Source organism: Lepisma saccharinum, chromosome 19 (genome assembly GCF_977018435.1).
Source record: "Lepisma saccharinum chromosome 19, izLepSacc3.1, whole genome shotgun sequence".
NCBI classification, from domain to species: Eukaryota; Metazoa; Arthropoda; class Insecta; order Zygentoma; family Lepismatidae; genus Lepisma; species Lepisma saccharinum.
Window position 1 is genome coordinate 43,208,830 of NC_139247.1, and position 13,438 is coordinate 43,222,267.

Below are 13,438 nucleotides of genomic sequence, written 5' to 3' on the forward strand. Positions count from 1 at the left end.
CGAGTACGACTGGGAACAGTACCGTAAATTTGGAGTCGAATCTCCGCTTGAAAATTTCAAGTGCACAAGCAGACATCAAAATCTGTGCCAGGCTATGCAGGCACATCCTTCTTACTAGAATCTCTGAGGATTTACAACAAAACTACAAAATGTTGCTTTACAGTGTGTTTACAAACTTATTTTTGTTCTTATTTCTTTTCAATAACTCTGGAAGAAATATATGAAAATTAAAGTTGTTTGAATTTTTGTAACTAGTCAAAAAGATTGTAAACGTAGGAACGCCCAATAAAATAATAAACGTAGGATTCTAATGTTTATTTGTTTGCTATCTTCCCACATACAGCTCGAATGTCATTTTGCTCTATTGCAAATACAAGCCTTCAACATATCAAAAACGCCCCACCAATCAGACAGCCAAAAAAATCTCCATTAGACGTTTACTTACGACGGTAACATTATAGTATAGGGGAGACGGATTTCTTCAAATTTACAGGAGAAAGTACTTACGGAAATCATTTTCTGTAGCGTTGTGGAAGTTCGTGAATGTAGTTTTGATCCATTTTAATGCGAATACATGTTGTTTTCTGCGAAAATCTGTGTCCGACACGCTGTTTCTGCTTCGAGAGCACAATGTTTTGTGTGTTAAGATGACGTAACCCCATAGTCAGTGTTTCAAACTTGCCGTGTTTTCACTAGACGTGTCGAGTATTTTTAATTTTTTTTTACTATGCTTGCCTAACATAACAACCTAACCTAACCTTACGGAAAATGGTTTTTGGGGCTAACGTCAATGGTTTCTGGGGCTAACGTGAATGGTTTGTGGGGCAAACGTCAATGGTTTGCGAGGTATTAGCATAATTTCAAATCCGGGCACGAAAGTAGATATTTTCCGGTAAACGAGGTTGCAACACTGCATAAATCGACAAAACACTCGCACAACGCGCCCTGAACCAGTACGCTATCGCCCGCCATAATGTGTTACAGAATCGAAATAACAAGTAACAGTAAGTACTCGTAAATGTAAAAAATATAAATTATCTTATTTAGAAATGCATTATTTCATATCAAGAAATCTTCCGCATTCCAAAATAGTTCGTTAGCAATGTAAAAAAGTGCGAAATATATGATTTATAGGTGTCTCCCCCATACTATAATAGTACCAATACGACTAAAGACGTTTGAGAATCGCTGCTCTAGAAGATATAATTTTTCAAGATGTGTAATATGAAGGCGTTTTTTCCAAAGCAGAGGAATATTCGAAAACAACTTCACTGGCGTCCCAATGTGTAAAAAATAAGATTTTTCACAGAAGGAATTAATTGTAGCCGGCCTCAGGGGCGGAGTGGTTAGCACAGTGCCTGGGCATGGGTGTTCTTTGTAAGTGTCCCTTCATCAATTTTAATGTATCATTACTCATCCAGATCATCGCGATTAATCAAAACCTGGCAGAAACAATGTACTAGATAACAAATAGGGTAAAGGAGGGGAAGTTCGCCACAAAAATGCTTTTCATTTTTTTTTCTAAACGAATTGGGGGAGAAGGACAAAATATATACAATACAAAAAGTAGTCATTGTGGATTATGAGGAATATAACATAGATACTGTGTTACTTATACTTATGACGTAATATTAAAAATACTAAAATGAGAAAAAGTGGCGAAATTCCGGCCACATGCTGGGAAATTCGCCATATAACTTATTTATCATTTTATCGTCAGTTTTAAGTGTATGAAATACCAAGTTGTTGCCAATAAGTCAGACAACAAAGTGTAAAAGACCTACAAATGACAATACAAAACTGCTTAAAAAGATACAATACATACATGTTGAAGAAACATAGGAATTAATGTTCATATGCATTGTGAACAAAGTGTGTGTGAAAGATCGCCTGTAAGGAGAGAAATTCAACACATTTTCTGTTACTCTGGCGAATTTATCAGCAAGTGCACAGTCGAAAGAAAACAACTTATGTTTACATGTACATGCACTCTTTCCAAAGCAAATCTTTTCACGACATTCTTACAGTTTGAGGTTACGATATCAATAATTAAAAGGAAGAAAAATAATTCTTATCTGCCACAAAATGACAATTTCCAAGTCACAAAAAGCGAAGTAAAATAAAGCAAATCAAACATTGAGCTAGAACTAATGTTTTAAGTCCAGTTTATGCACAGGAAAGGATCTACAGTTTAAAGTGGGATCCGAAACACATCGCATTTTTCAACCACTTTTGCCGAGCATCGTACAATCGCAATGGGACAGTTGTGTCACGGGGAACTGTTTTCCTTCACCCGTCGCGAAGCTGTTGCTCCTTCATTACTTAAACAGAACAAACACCATGGATCAGCTGGAGTAGGAAGTGGAGCGATGGAACCACTCGCTTCCATAATCTACCTAATATGGGGGGCGCGGGGGATTCTGGGAACGCATTAACGTAATTGCTCCTTAATGAGATTATCTTCCGGGCTCGGGGGAATGGAGCTTTTAAGGGAGTCCAAGGTTGGTGTGAAGGAATGGCAGTGGGGCGCGTATGGATTGTTGTGTTTATCTAGTAATAGTGAAGAGTCCTAGTTTTAAAAGTCACCTAGTTTTAAGATGCTACTAGGCAAAACTGAAACATTTTTGAGCTGGGATTATAACACCTGGATGCATTGATGTAACGTAAGTCATGTAAGAGTTGCTCTCTTGTTAATACTTTTAGGATCACGTTACCGAAATTGTCTCAGTAATTGTATAATTTGATAGATTAACATGTTACGTGTTATTTCATGCACAAACAAACACACGATCAGGGCGGATTAAACGGGATCATTTACCAGGGTTGTTAAAGGCCCAGGAATTTGAAATATGTTTAATTCCGGTCCAGGATAGAAAATCAGCAAGCGTAAATGGGTTCTGGACCGTAAAGAACCTTTTTATCTGTAAAGTATTTCAATAAGGTCCAGACACCTTTATTTTCGGATGAATTTAAATACGGTCCAGGAACAGATTTTTCCCATTAAATTTAAATCCGGTCCAAGTTCCGTATTGAAATGAAACAATACGTGGACCGAATTTAAATTGTGCCAAAAAAAATTCCGGTCCTGTTGTGGAACCCAATAGAACCCATTAGAAATTTTGGGTTCCTGAAACTTGAGCAACCCTGTCATTTACCCCATTTCTTCCTTTCTGAGCAAAGTGATTGAAATGAATTGCACAAAGACTGCTCCAGTGTGAATGCTTATCTTTCTTTCTGTGCATTTTAAAAAGCACCAGCGAAACACGCCCACACTGTCTCGGGAATATCTGGAGCAAGTAGCGACTCGAGAAGGCTCGACCAATGAACCAAGGAATTCCGGGTTCGATGCACAGTAGAGGTGCACAACACGGTGGTTCGGATCCCACTTTAAACTGTAGGTCCAGTCCCGATTAGCCTTTCTGTGGATAAAGTGGACTTAAACAACAATTCAATTCAATTTGGTCAATGAACGCGTGGCAGGAGAAATGAGTACATGAAGAGGAAATTGCGGCTGCAGCTACTAGCTGCTAAGCTCCGCCCACTCGCTTTCTCCTCTTCTCTACCGTATGTGCGGTCTTGCTCCAGAGATTACCGAGACAGACTGTACCTCATACTGTGGTGTGAGCAGTCTTACGGTCACTCTCTTTTGGTTCCAAGTCCACTTTATGCACAGATGTGCAAATCGGGACTGGATTTATAGTTTAACATGGGATCCGAACCACTATGCGCCACCACCGGGGTATGAAACCCACGACCTCTTGTTCCCAAGGCAACGACGTTACCAGTACACCATCGGGAAAGCCACCACGCGTGTGTGGCGATACGTGCTTCACTCAGTTTACACATTGACCTAGAGTAACTCCTCTTTGGTTGAACAGGATTCGGAATGATCAAGTCCCACAACATCACAGCTGTTTCTTAACTCGCAGGAATATAACATGACAGGCTACGTCTTGTCCCTCTACCCCGTGGGCAAACATCCAACGACGTGTAACAGGCGTAACGTTTCTGTCGCATGACAAATGACTGTGTCTATTATTATCACCTCCCACGCACAGCCTTCTTCTTCTTCCTTGTCAATCCTCTCCCGACGGTGCGAAAGAGTCAGGAAGCAAGAAACTTGATGAAGATGGAGATTTCTTCCAAAGGACAGAATCGTTCTACGCAGCTGCTGCTCAAGGTTTCTTAAGACATCAGCATCTTTCGTCTGTAGCAGACATCTTCCAAGCCATGCCGAGATCAGAATCACTTGGCTGCTGCATTTGGAGTGTGCCTCATTGAACAAGAACTGATGCTTGAAGACCGATCAGGTATACTAACGTCTGCTGCAAATGCGGCTTCACAAATTGCAATTTCTCATCATCAGTCCCAGTTTCCTTAACTTTGCTTGTCGTAGGTCTAAGGAAGCTTTCATACCGAAGCGACAAGCGACACGAGCCCCATTCAGTCTGAAAGAAAAGGCTCACCGTGCGCAAACTACAGACCAAGGCGACACGACGCACGGTGTTGAGAAAACGGCCAAGTCCGAGCAACACGCAAGCAACAAGCGACATTTATTTATTTATTTACTCAGAGTTTCAGATACAGTCTTATTTGGCCATTTTACACTGAAACAACATAAAGTAGAAACAAAAAATAACGAAAGATAAAAACAATAACAAGATGGGATAGATTTACATGTTCTTGGTCAGTAATATACAAAAATTACGTTCTGGAAGGAATATATCTACATTCAGGGGAAGTTTGTTGTAGATTTCTGGGAACCTGTAAAACAAGGAGCGTTGTAGAAAGGATAGCCTAGTGGTTGGGTTCTGGAAGAGTTGCAGGTTGCGCGTTTGCTTTTGGGGTACCCTAAGGGTGTTTTTACTGATTAGGAGATCCGTTCTGATTTTGCCACTTATTATCTTGTATAAAAATTTCATGTCAGCTAGATCACGACGAAAGGATGGAGTGTGAATATTCAGAGTAGCCATGGTGTCTGATTTGGATACATGTCGAAAGGAAGGTATTCTATGGCGAACAATTGCAAGAAAGAAACTGAGAACAGAATCTATTCTGGTGAGATTGGTTTTTGAGGCCATTGCCCAAATTGGGGAACAGTATTCAAGGATGGGCGAGATGAAAGATTTAGAGAATAAAGCAAGAGATGAAGGGTTTTGAATTTCGTTAAATCTGTATAGAAGACCGAGAAGGCGCATGACTTTTTTAGTGGTAACTAAAGTGGTAGTGTGCAGTTTATTGTGTCTCTTCGTTTCCAAAGGTTGTATTGATTACCGACGGTAACGTCGTTGCCTTGTAATCAAGGGTTTCCGGGTTAGAAACCCGGTGGCGGCACATTGCACATTGGTTCGGATCCCACTTTAAACTGTAGGTCCAGTCCAGATTAGCCTATCTGTGTATAAAGTGGGCTTCAGACAACAATTCAACTACTGAGGGTTCGTTTCCAAGGACAGGTGCAGCTCATCGATAGCTGAAAACAGTTAGAAATCGGTTAGTTCACTTGATCTCTCCAACCTAACCATTACCAGTGTGTATACCGCGTTTGTTAGAACCTGTCCCCTTTCCTACGCTAGCGATCGCTCGACAGTTTCGGTGCCAATGAGAAACGAGGAAAAAATCGTCTGCTGGGCAGCGAGGAGCGAATGGAAGCCAGAAGAGAGGCGCTTACGTAGACGCTGTTGCGACGTTGCGTATATTAATTGGCTGCCAGGCTTTGACTTTCTCCAGAACCGAGAAAAGCCAGCGAACAGCTAGCGCGGGAACCGGGGCAGGTTGTAACAAACGCGGTATACTTAGAGATCGGTTACTTCATCGCACTCTCCAGCCTAACTATTGCCTATTTTCGGGGAAGCAGGAAAAGGTTTTATAAGTCCTTGCCTTGACTCATTTCACCAAACAGATCGGTAGGTGCCGGGGCTTGCCCCAGTTGATACCTTCCTGGACATGAGGCCTGCTCGAACAAAAGGCTTCATAAGGTGCAGCTTGTCGCTTGGGAACGAGCCAATCAACAGCAATGTTTCACACAGTAGCAAGCAGCATGACGAGCCACAGAAGTCTGGGGTCTATTTGTGAAATTCTCAAGCGCCGCGTGTCGGTGTGAAAGACACAAAATCCTCTTAAATACATTTGGAGGAAGGGGCAACATTTCGCATCACGAAGCTTCTAGTTTACAGGGTGTCCCATAATGGTGGGACACATTTTAATCGCTATTTCCTAGGATCGGAACTAGCACATTCATTAAGGATTATGTGTAATAAACAACCAAGGTACAGGAGTTATTATCCCTGCTCTATTTTTAAATATCACATCTCCACCTCGGTGAGAATGTTGTCGGACTCTATGTCATCCTCACTATGGCGTGGAATAACACATCAGGTAAAATGATTTCTATCTCCTCCCAGATGTTTTCTTTGAATTTCAGAACTCTGTGGAATTTCCGAACATTTCCGCTGAACGTACTCTCCTGGAAATGCCTTCAGAATCGCATTCGTGCTGTGGCGATGGAGTGAAGAATACTTCCACAATGTATAGAATACCTGTTGGCGTATCATCACCACGGCGATATCATGAAGGATCAATGACTTGAAAAGGAGGCCAACATTAACTCCCAAAGTCAGACAATGGAATACAATACATTTCAAAGATGGGTGAGTGTTTAAGGTGTTGTAAATTTAAAATGAAATGTGGCCCATCATTTTGGGACACCCTGTTTAACGATTTAAACTTGACAACTTGCACTACTTGTAGAGGCCAGAAATTTGCAATTACTCTGATACAATTCGATCAAAGGATTTAGGGAGTACAGGGCCCTTTCCAAAAATGTATGGGGTACAACGTACCACTGTTGCCCCATCATCGGCGCCACTGGAGATTATGAAGTTAATTTTGCTTTCGCGCGTGGAAGAGGGGTTGACATTTGGGTGTCACCCGTTACACCCCACCACTGGTGCTTTTACCCCCAGCTAGTATAAACTTTTGTAGAAAATGCGTTGTGCTGTCCATATACATTTATCTTGTCCCTTCATCCACCTTAACTTATCATCATTCATAATGATTCAGTGGCGGGTGATTGGGTTCCAAAACTGAGGGGGAAAAGTGACAAAACTTTGCGGGGGGGGGGGCAAAAACAGCTTCATTTCCATTCTAGATAAGATTTAGTATAGTGTGGGAGGAAAAGTGGCAAAGAGGGGGCAACTACACTCGCCTAATCGCCGCCACTGATTCAATTACATAATTCAATCAACGAAGTCTAGTAGTAGCTCCAATTCTACGCATATTGTCCTGTAATATTCTATTTTCTATGTGCACTCTTGTTCAGGTAAAGTGGCACATCCTTCAACTGTTCAACCCTATAAAAAGTGCCACTTTATGTGAACAGGTGTGTACGTACATAACCCTCTACTCCACAAGCTGTAACGAAGTACCTGGATACGTAAGAACGTAACGTAGGTTAATTAACATGAAAATGTAGTGTGAAAGGACTTTTAGTAGACACTAGTTTATGGTGAGTTTATCATACGTATGCTGAATGATATGCCCAATTAAAATTCGTCAATAATTACATTATATTAGAGTTCTACAAACTTTACATGATTGATATATTGAATATATATTTCGTCTAAGTAAACTGGCGAGTTATCAACGCTTTAATATTGTCCTTAGGCGTGCGCACGGGGACAGTTGCCCCTCCCCCCAAATACTCTCGCTTAGAAATTTAATGTAGATGAATCTTATCACTGTTATTAGACGATATTGTGTTCTTTAAATCAGAAATCCAAACAAATCGGGAGGGGTGGATGAAGGTCTATTATTTCCTATGAAATTGAACTAACTAACTTCGTTCTCTAAAATTTTTCTTGTTATTAACACTCCCACACACTTTATTCGTTAGTTGAGTTACCTCTATGCGTTTGCAGAATACATTGGAAACAGGCCCGTACCCAAAGTGGGGCCAGGGGGGGCATGCCCCCCCTCGAGCCATGAAATATTTTAATTTGAATGTAAAAAAACCTACAAAAATTACGTTGATGGTTTTTCAAATTTTGCATGAATTTCGATTTTGTCCTTGCACAAATAAATAGGTTGTTTCTGGAGAGAGGCAGGCTGTAGGAGTCTGCAGTCTGCAATATTGGGCTATTTTAGTTCTATAACCATTGATGCAAGGCTATCAGACGTTCCGATTTAGTCGGGACAGTCCATTCCTTTTAATCCATGTCCCGTCTTGATGTAAGGGAAGAGAGACTACAGACATTGTACTGGTTATGCACTTTCTATAGGATACTGTGTACATTTTTAAAATTCTCTGAACTTTTTAAGAGTCAAAAAGTTGTTTGACGACATTCGTCAAATAGGAACCCCATGAATATTGAATGGTTTCTTCTATTACAGTGTCACTAATGTTTCACATAATTAGAATAGAGGGGAATTTTCTATACTATTTACGTTATGGAAGAAAGGTTCCTGAATGACTGCAATACAAAACCAACCATATAAGGGCCATTTACCTCTCCATCCGCACAGCAAGGTCAGTCATCCCTTTTTGCCACCACTGATCAGAAGCATAAAAAGCTTTGTTTTCTTTCTCCAACATCAGGGTTTTATTGCAACTGATGTCCATTCTGCCACTCAATGGCTTGGGGTTAATTAATATTATGTAAAGAGGAAAATCCACTTCACAGCAGAATTGTTGCTCGATTTTTTGGGTAAAAAATGCCTGAAGTGCTTTTAACAACATATATTGTTATTTGTCCAGAACACTCAAGAAATTAAGTACATTATTATTTACGAAATTCTGTCGATCAGAATTTGTTTTACTGCAACGTTTATCTTGAACATAAATACACAGTGGTGGGATCGTACAACAGACAACTTTCACAGTGTACAGAGGACATCAAGGCCAAAAAATTCTATGCTTCGAGCCGTTGAAAATTGCATTTTCTATCCTACATTTATGCATCCCCATTTAATAGCTACTTGGTTGCCACTGGCATTTATTTTTACTGTCGAATAAGATTCAAAAAGCGAAAACACGCCATGGAAACAATATTATGGCAGCAGACACACTGCCAGGGTGAAGTCACTTAGCCGTTCCTTCAGATAATTTATTTACAGGGTTCGCACTGACTCCAAAGTCCTGGACAACTGAATTAGTGAGGAAAACAAGGCTAGGGCTGAGGTCATTAGAAACAAATGATTTTTTAAAAAAGCTTTCAAAACCTTGAAAAGTCAGGGGAATTAAATAATTTTTGCTTGGCAGAATTTGTAATCGGAAGCACGTTTCGTTTTATCTTCCCAAACAATCTTCCTTTTTGGTTAATATTGCTTATAAAATGGTTCTTTCATTTTATTTTCCATTTATTTTCAAAGATGTTTAACAAACGTGATTCATTTGATGAACTTATAAAGTTGAAGTGCAACTCTTACTTTTTGGCATGTTAAATCATTACACTGTTATGTAAAATACCTGTAAAAGTCAGGGACTTTGCAAAATGGGTGTGAACCCTCATCTATCAGCCCCACACACATATGTTGCTATTTGAATTGTTTGCATTATGCACACATGTAGTCTACCGTATCATATATATATATATATATATATACAGGGTGTTGCAAAATACCTGTTACAACGCTTGGGAGGTGATTCGACAAGTAAAAACAAGGAAAAAATGCCATGTGAAAAAATGTCGAAATCGGCACCGTTTTCGAGTGACAGGCGTGCGAAAATCGCCTCACACCATGTTTATGGCACAATAACTCAAGAAGGAAGAAATATATCAATGTCGGAATAAAATAATACAAACAAAATCGTACGTGGCGAATACAATGGTGCATCAATTGAGGCCCAGTGTAAATTGCGCAAGGGGACTCTCAAAGAAAGTGGAGAATCCCCTGATGGAAAATACAAGAAATTTACTACTATCTTCTACATAATGTTGAGATCGGAATGTAGCCAGTAAAATATGGCGACGTATGTCCACATGTCTCACTACTTCTGGGACACCATCCCAAATGGAAAAAAATACGGGAAAATCATAAAAAAACTTTTTCAATCCCTTAATGTTGACACACTACTTTGCAGTACGAAAAACGAAAGTTAAACAATGGCCGCATGTCGTCAGGCTGTACATACGTATACTACAAGAGAGCTCCCCAAAGAAAGTGGATAATCCTCGAAGGAATGAAGACGGAGAATGGCGAGAAAACGCACACAATGGCATGTAACATTTCCAGGCACAGCACATCTGGAAGGGATTCCACTGAGAAGCGCACAGCCTCTGCACATGCAGATCGACGGTATGAAGTACAGCGATATCCAGCATCTTCACTCGCACCTTTCCTAAAGGACACTATGCGGTGCTGATAGGGGCTCACAAACACCGGTATACTCAGAGACTTTGTTGAAAATGTCCGCCATTGACTTGAAGACAAAGATGACATCTGCGAAGCACTGATTGTCTGGTACGCGCAAATTCCTCTTTCATGTCAACAATTGTCCCAGCATCGGCACTAACACGAGCAACGAGATCCTCAGCACTTTCCACGGGGGTTTCATACACGAGCCTTTTCATTTCTCCCCACACAAAGAAATCCAGTGGTGTGAGGTCGGGGGAACGAGGTGGCTACTGTAAAGGTCCACCCCTGCCAATCCAACGATCGCCGAAAATACCGTTGAGTAAGGCCCTGGCTCCCCGGTCGAAACGTGCGGGGGCGCCGTCGTGTTGAAACCAGATACGTTGTCTACCTGCCAGTGGCACGTTTTCCAAAAGTTCAGGCAATACGTCATGTAGAAACAACCGATAATTCCCACCACACAAAGTAGAGGGCAAAATGTACGGGCCTATCAAGTGGTCACCTACTACGCCACACCACACATTCACTGCGAACCTATGTTGATGATGGCGCACAATGATTGCATGCGGATTGTCCATATCCCAGACGTGGCTGTTGTGGCTATTGAACATGCCGTCCCTGGTGAATATTGCCTCATCGGTCCACAAAACTCTTGTTGGGAAATCTGGAATGACAAGAGTTTGTTGCACGTACCATTGGCAGAAATCCAAGCGTAGAGAAAAGTACGTGGGCAGTATGTAGTGCACCTTATGCAATTTTTTATGGGTGCAACCCCTCCTCTTGAAGAACGCGGAACACATTGCTATGGTGGGTTTGTTGAGTACGAGCAATGACACGTGTGCTGGTGTCAGGACGGACTCGTATCGCGTCCAACACGTCCTCTTCAAATTGCACAGTGCGGGGTCTTCCACAATCCCACCTACGGGCTAGTAGAGATCCAGTTTCACGCAGTCGAGCATCAAGTCTTTGAAAGAGTGCATGTTCTGGTAACCGCCTATTGGGAAAACGTTCGTGATACGAACGCCGTGCTTCACGGCTGTTTCGGTTTGCCTACCCATAAACGAGATGCATATCAGCAAGTTAGTGGGTAGAATACTCCACCATTGTCCTGTTCGAGAACTGCCCAGCAACAGGGGCACTGTCCCTCCGAGTGACGGATCACAACTACCGTGATTAGCACCCACGTAATGTCACACAGGTGTCCACGCAGTTGTTGCAAACCGAGAAAGAACACGGAAATACGTACTCTACGTACAATATTCCTTGGCGCAATTCATCCATACACACACGCCAGACTAAACTCCACGCTGCGAGACGCAGAACAGACAGGAAAAACAACGGTCGACTACACTCTCTACGTAGTATCCACCAACACTAATACGTAACAGGTGACCTACACTCACAGCGCCTCTAGTGGGGCTTTCTGTATCAATTAGTTGAAATCAATCTGAGCGTAATTTGATGGCATAGCGTCATTTTCGAGTGAATTTCCTATTTCCCGAGTGTGGGACGGTGTCCCAGCAGTAGTGAGACATGTGGACATACGTCGTCATTTTTTACTGCCTACATTCCGATCTCAACATTATGTAGCAGATAGTAGTAAATTTCCTGTATTTTCCATCAGGGGATTCTCCACTTTCTTTGAGAGTCCCCTTGCGCAATTTACACTGGGCCTCAATTGATGCACCATTGTATTCGTCAGGCACGACTTTCTTTGTATTCTTTTAATCCGACATTGATATCTTTCTTCCTTCTTGAGTTATTGTGCTTTACACATAGTGTGAGGCGATTTTCGCACGCCTGTCACTCGAAAACGGTGCCGATTTCGACATTTTTTCACATGGCATTTTTTCTTGTTTTTACATGTCGAATCACCTCCCAAGCGTTGTAACAGGTATTTTGCAACACCCTGTATATATATATATATATATATATATATATATATATATATATATATATATATATATATATATATATATATATATATATATATATATATAGTGTATAATATGAGAGAAAATTTATGAAAACTCGCCTCTGGTCTGTCCCGCCTGAAAAAAGTCCTGGGTACGGGCCTGATTGGAAATCAGTAGCAGCGTTTAGGAGACAAAAGTGGGGAGGGGGCAAGGACAGTTTACTTTTTTTTTTTTGTAGACAAGGTATAGCACCCATCTCTCATCGCCGTCACTGTTGGAAATGAATAAATTATGTGTAGTTGTTTTGAATCTGCTGTCCAAAACCATGTTATGTCTCAACCACAGAGAGGAAAGATAAAGGGGGGAGGGTTAGAGAACATTGTGCCACAGAAGTTTGAATTCTTATAATACAGTGATTTTCGGCGGGTCCGAACACATTCTATATACGTCCTTGTTCCTTTCCTACAATAAAACAGTGAGATGAAATGAGGTTTTTCGTTCTCCGATTGAAATTTCCTCAAGGCTTCCCCCTCCTCCCTCTAATCAGATGATCTGCGCACGCCTATGATGTTGTCATTGTGAGGGAGTAATGTCAGATTGGTAGTTTCCTTAGACGTTGGGGTCTTAAACTGTCCATTTTGACAGTTTGTCAGTGCGGCACAAAATGAATCGCTTTTCAAACTCTTCCAGTACGTTCAGTAAATATATTGATCTAAATTAGATAAAACTTTGAAAACAAATCTCCTTTACAAAGCTTTGGTTCTTTTAAAACTAGAAGTATGAAAGCTGTGTGAATTTTAGATTGAACGTTTGCGACTACTGCCCTCTACCGGGAAATCGTGGAACTTAGATGCGTCGGGGATTACACTGGCTTTTCAGTAAAGAAATCCACAACACGGCATACACTACATGCCTTGTTCCTTCGCCATGCCATAACACAACGGTAGGCCAGGCCAATCGATACTCAGGTGCTACATATTGACTTCGGAACAACGCCAATCGCTCTTGCTTTCTCACAAGGAAGAAAGGGCTGATGTGAGGCAGTGTTGCCACAATCTGAGGGTACATTTTCCCTCTTCAGGGGGAAAAATTCCCTTTTTTCCCTCCACCTAAAGATATGCCATTCATAATAATAATTCAAGTAATAATAATAATAAAATAAGTATTAGTAG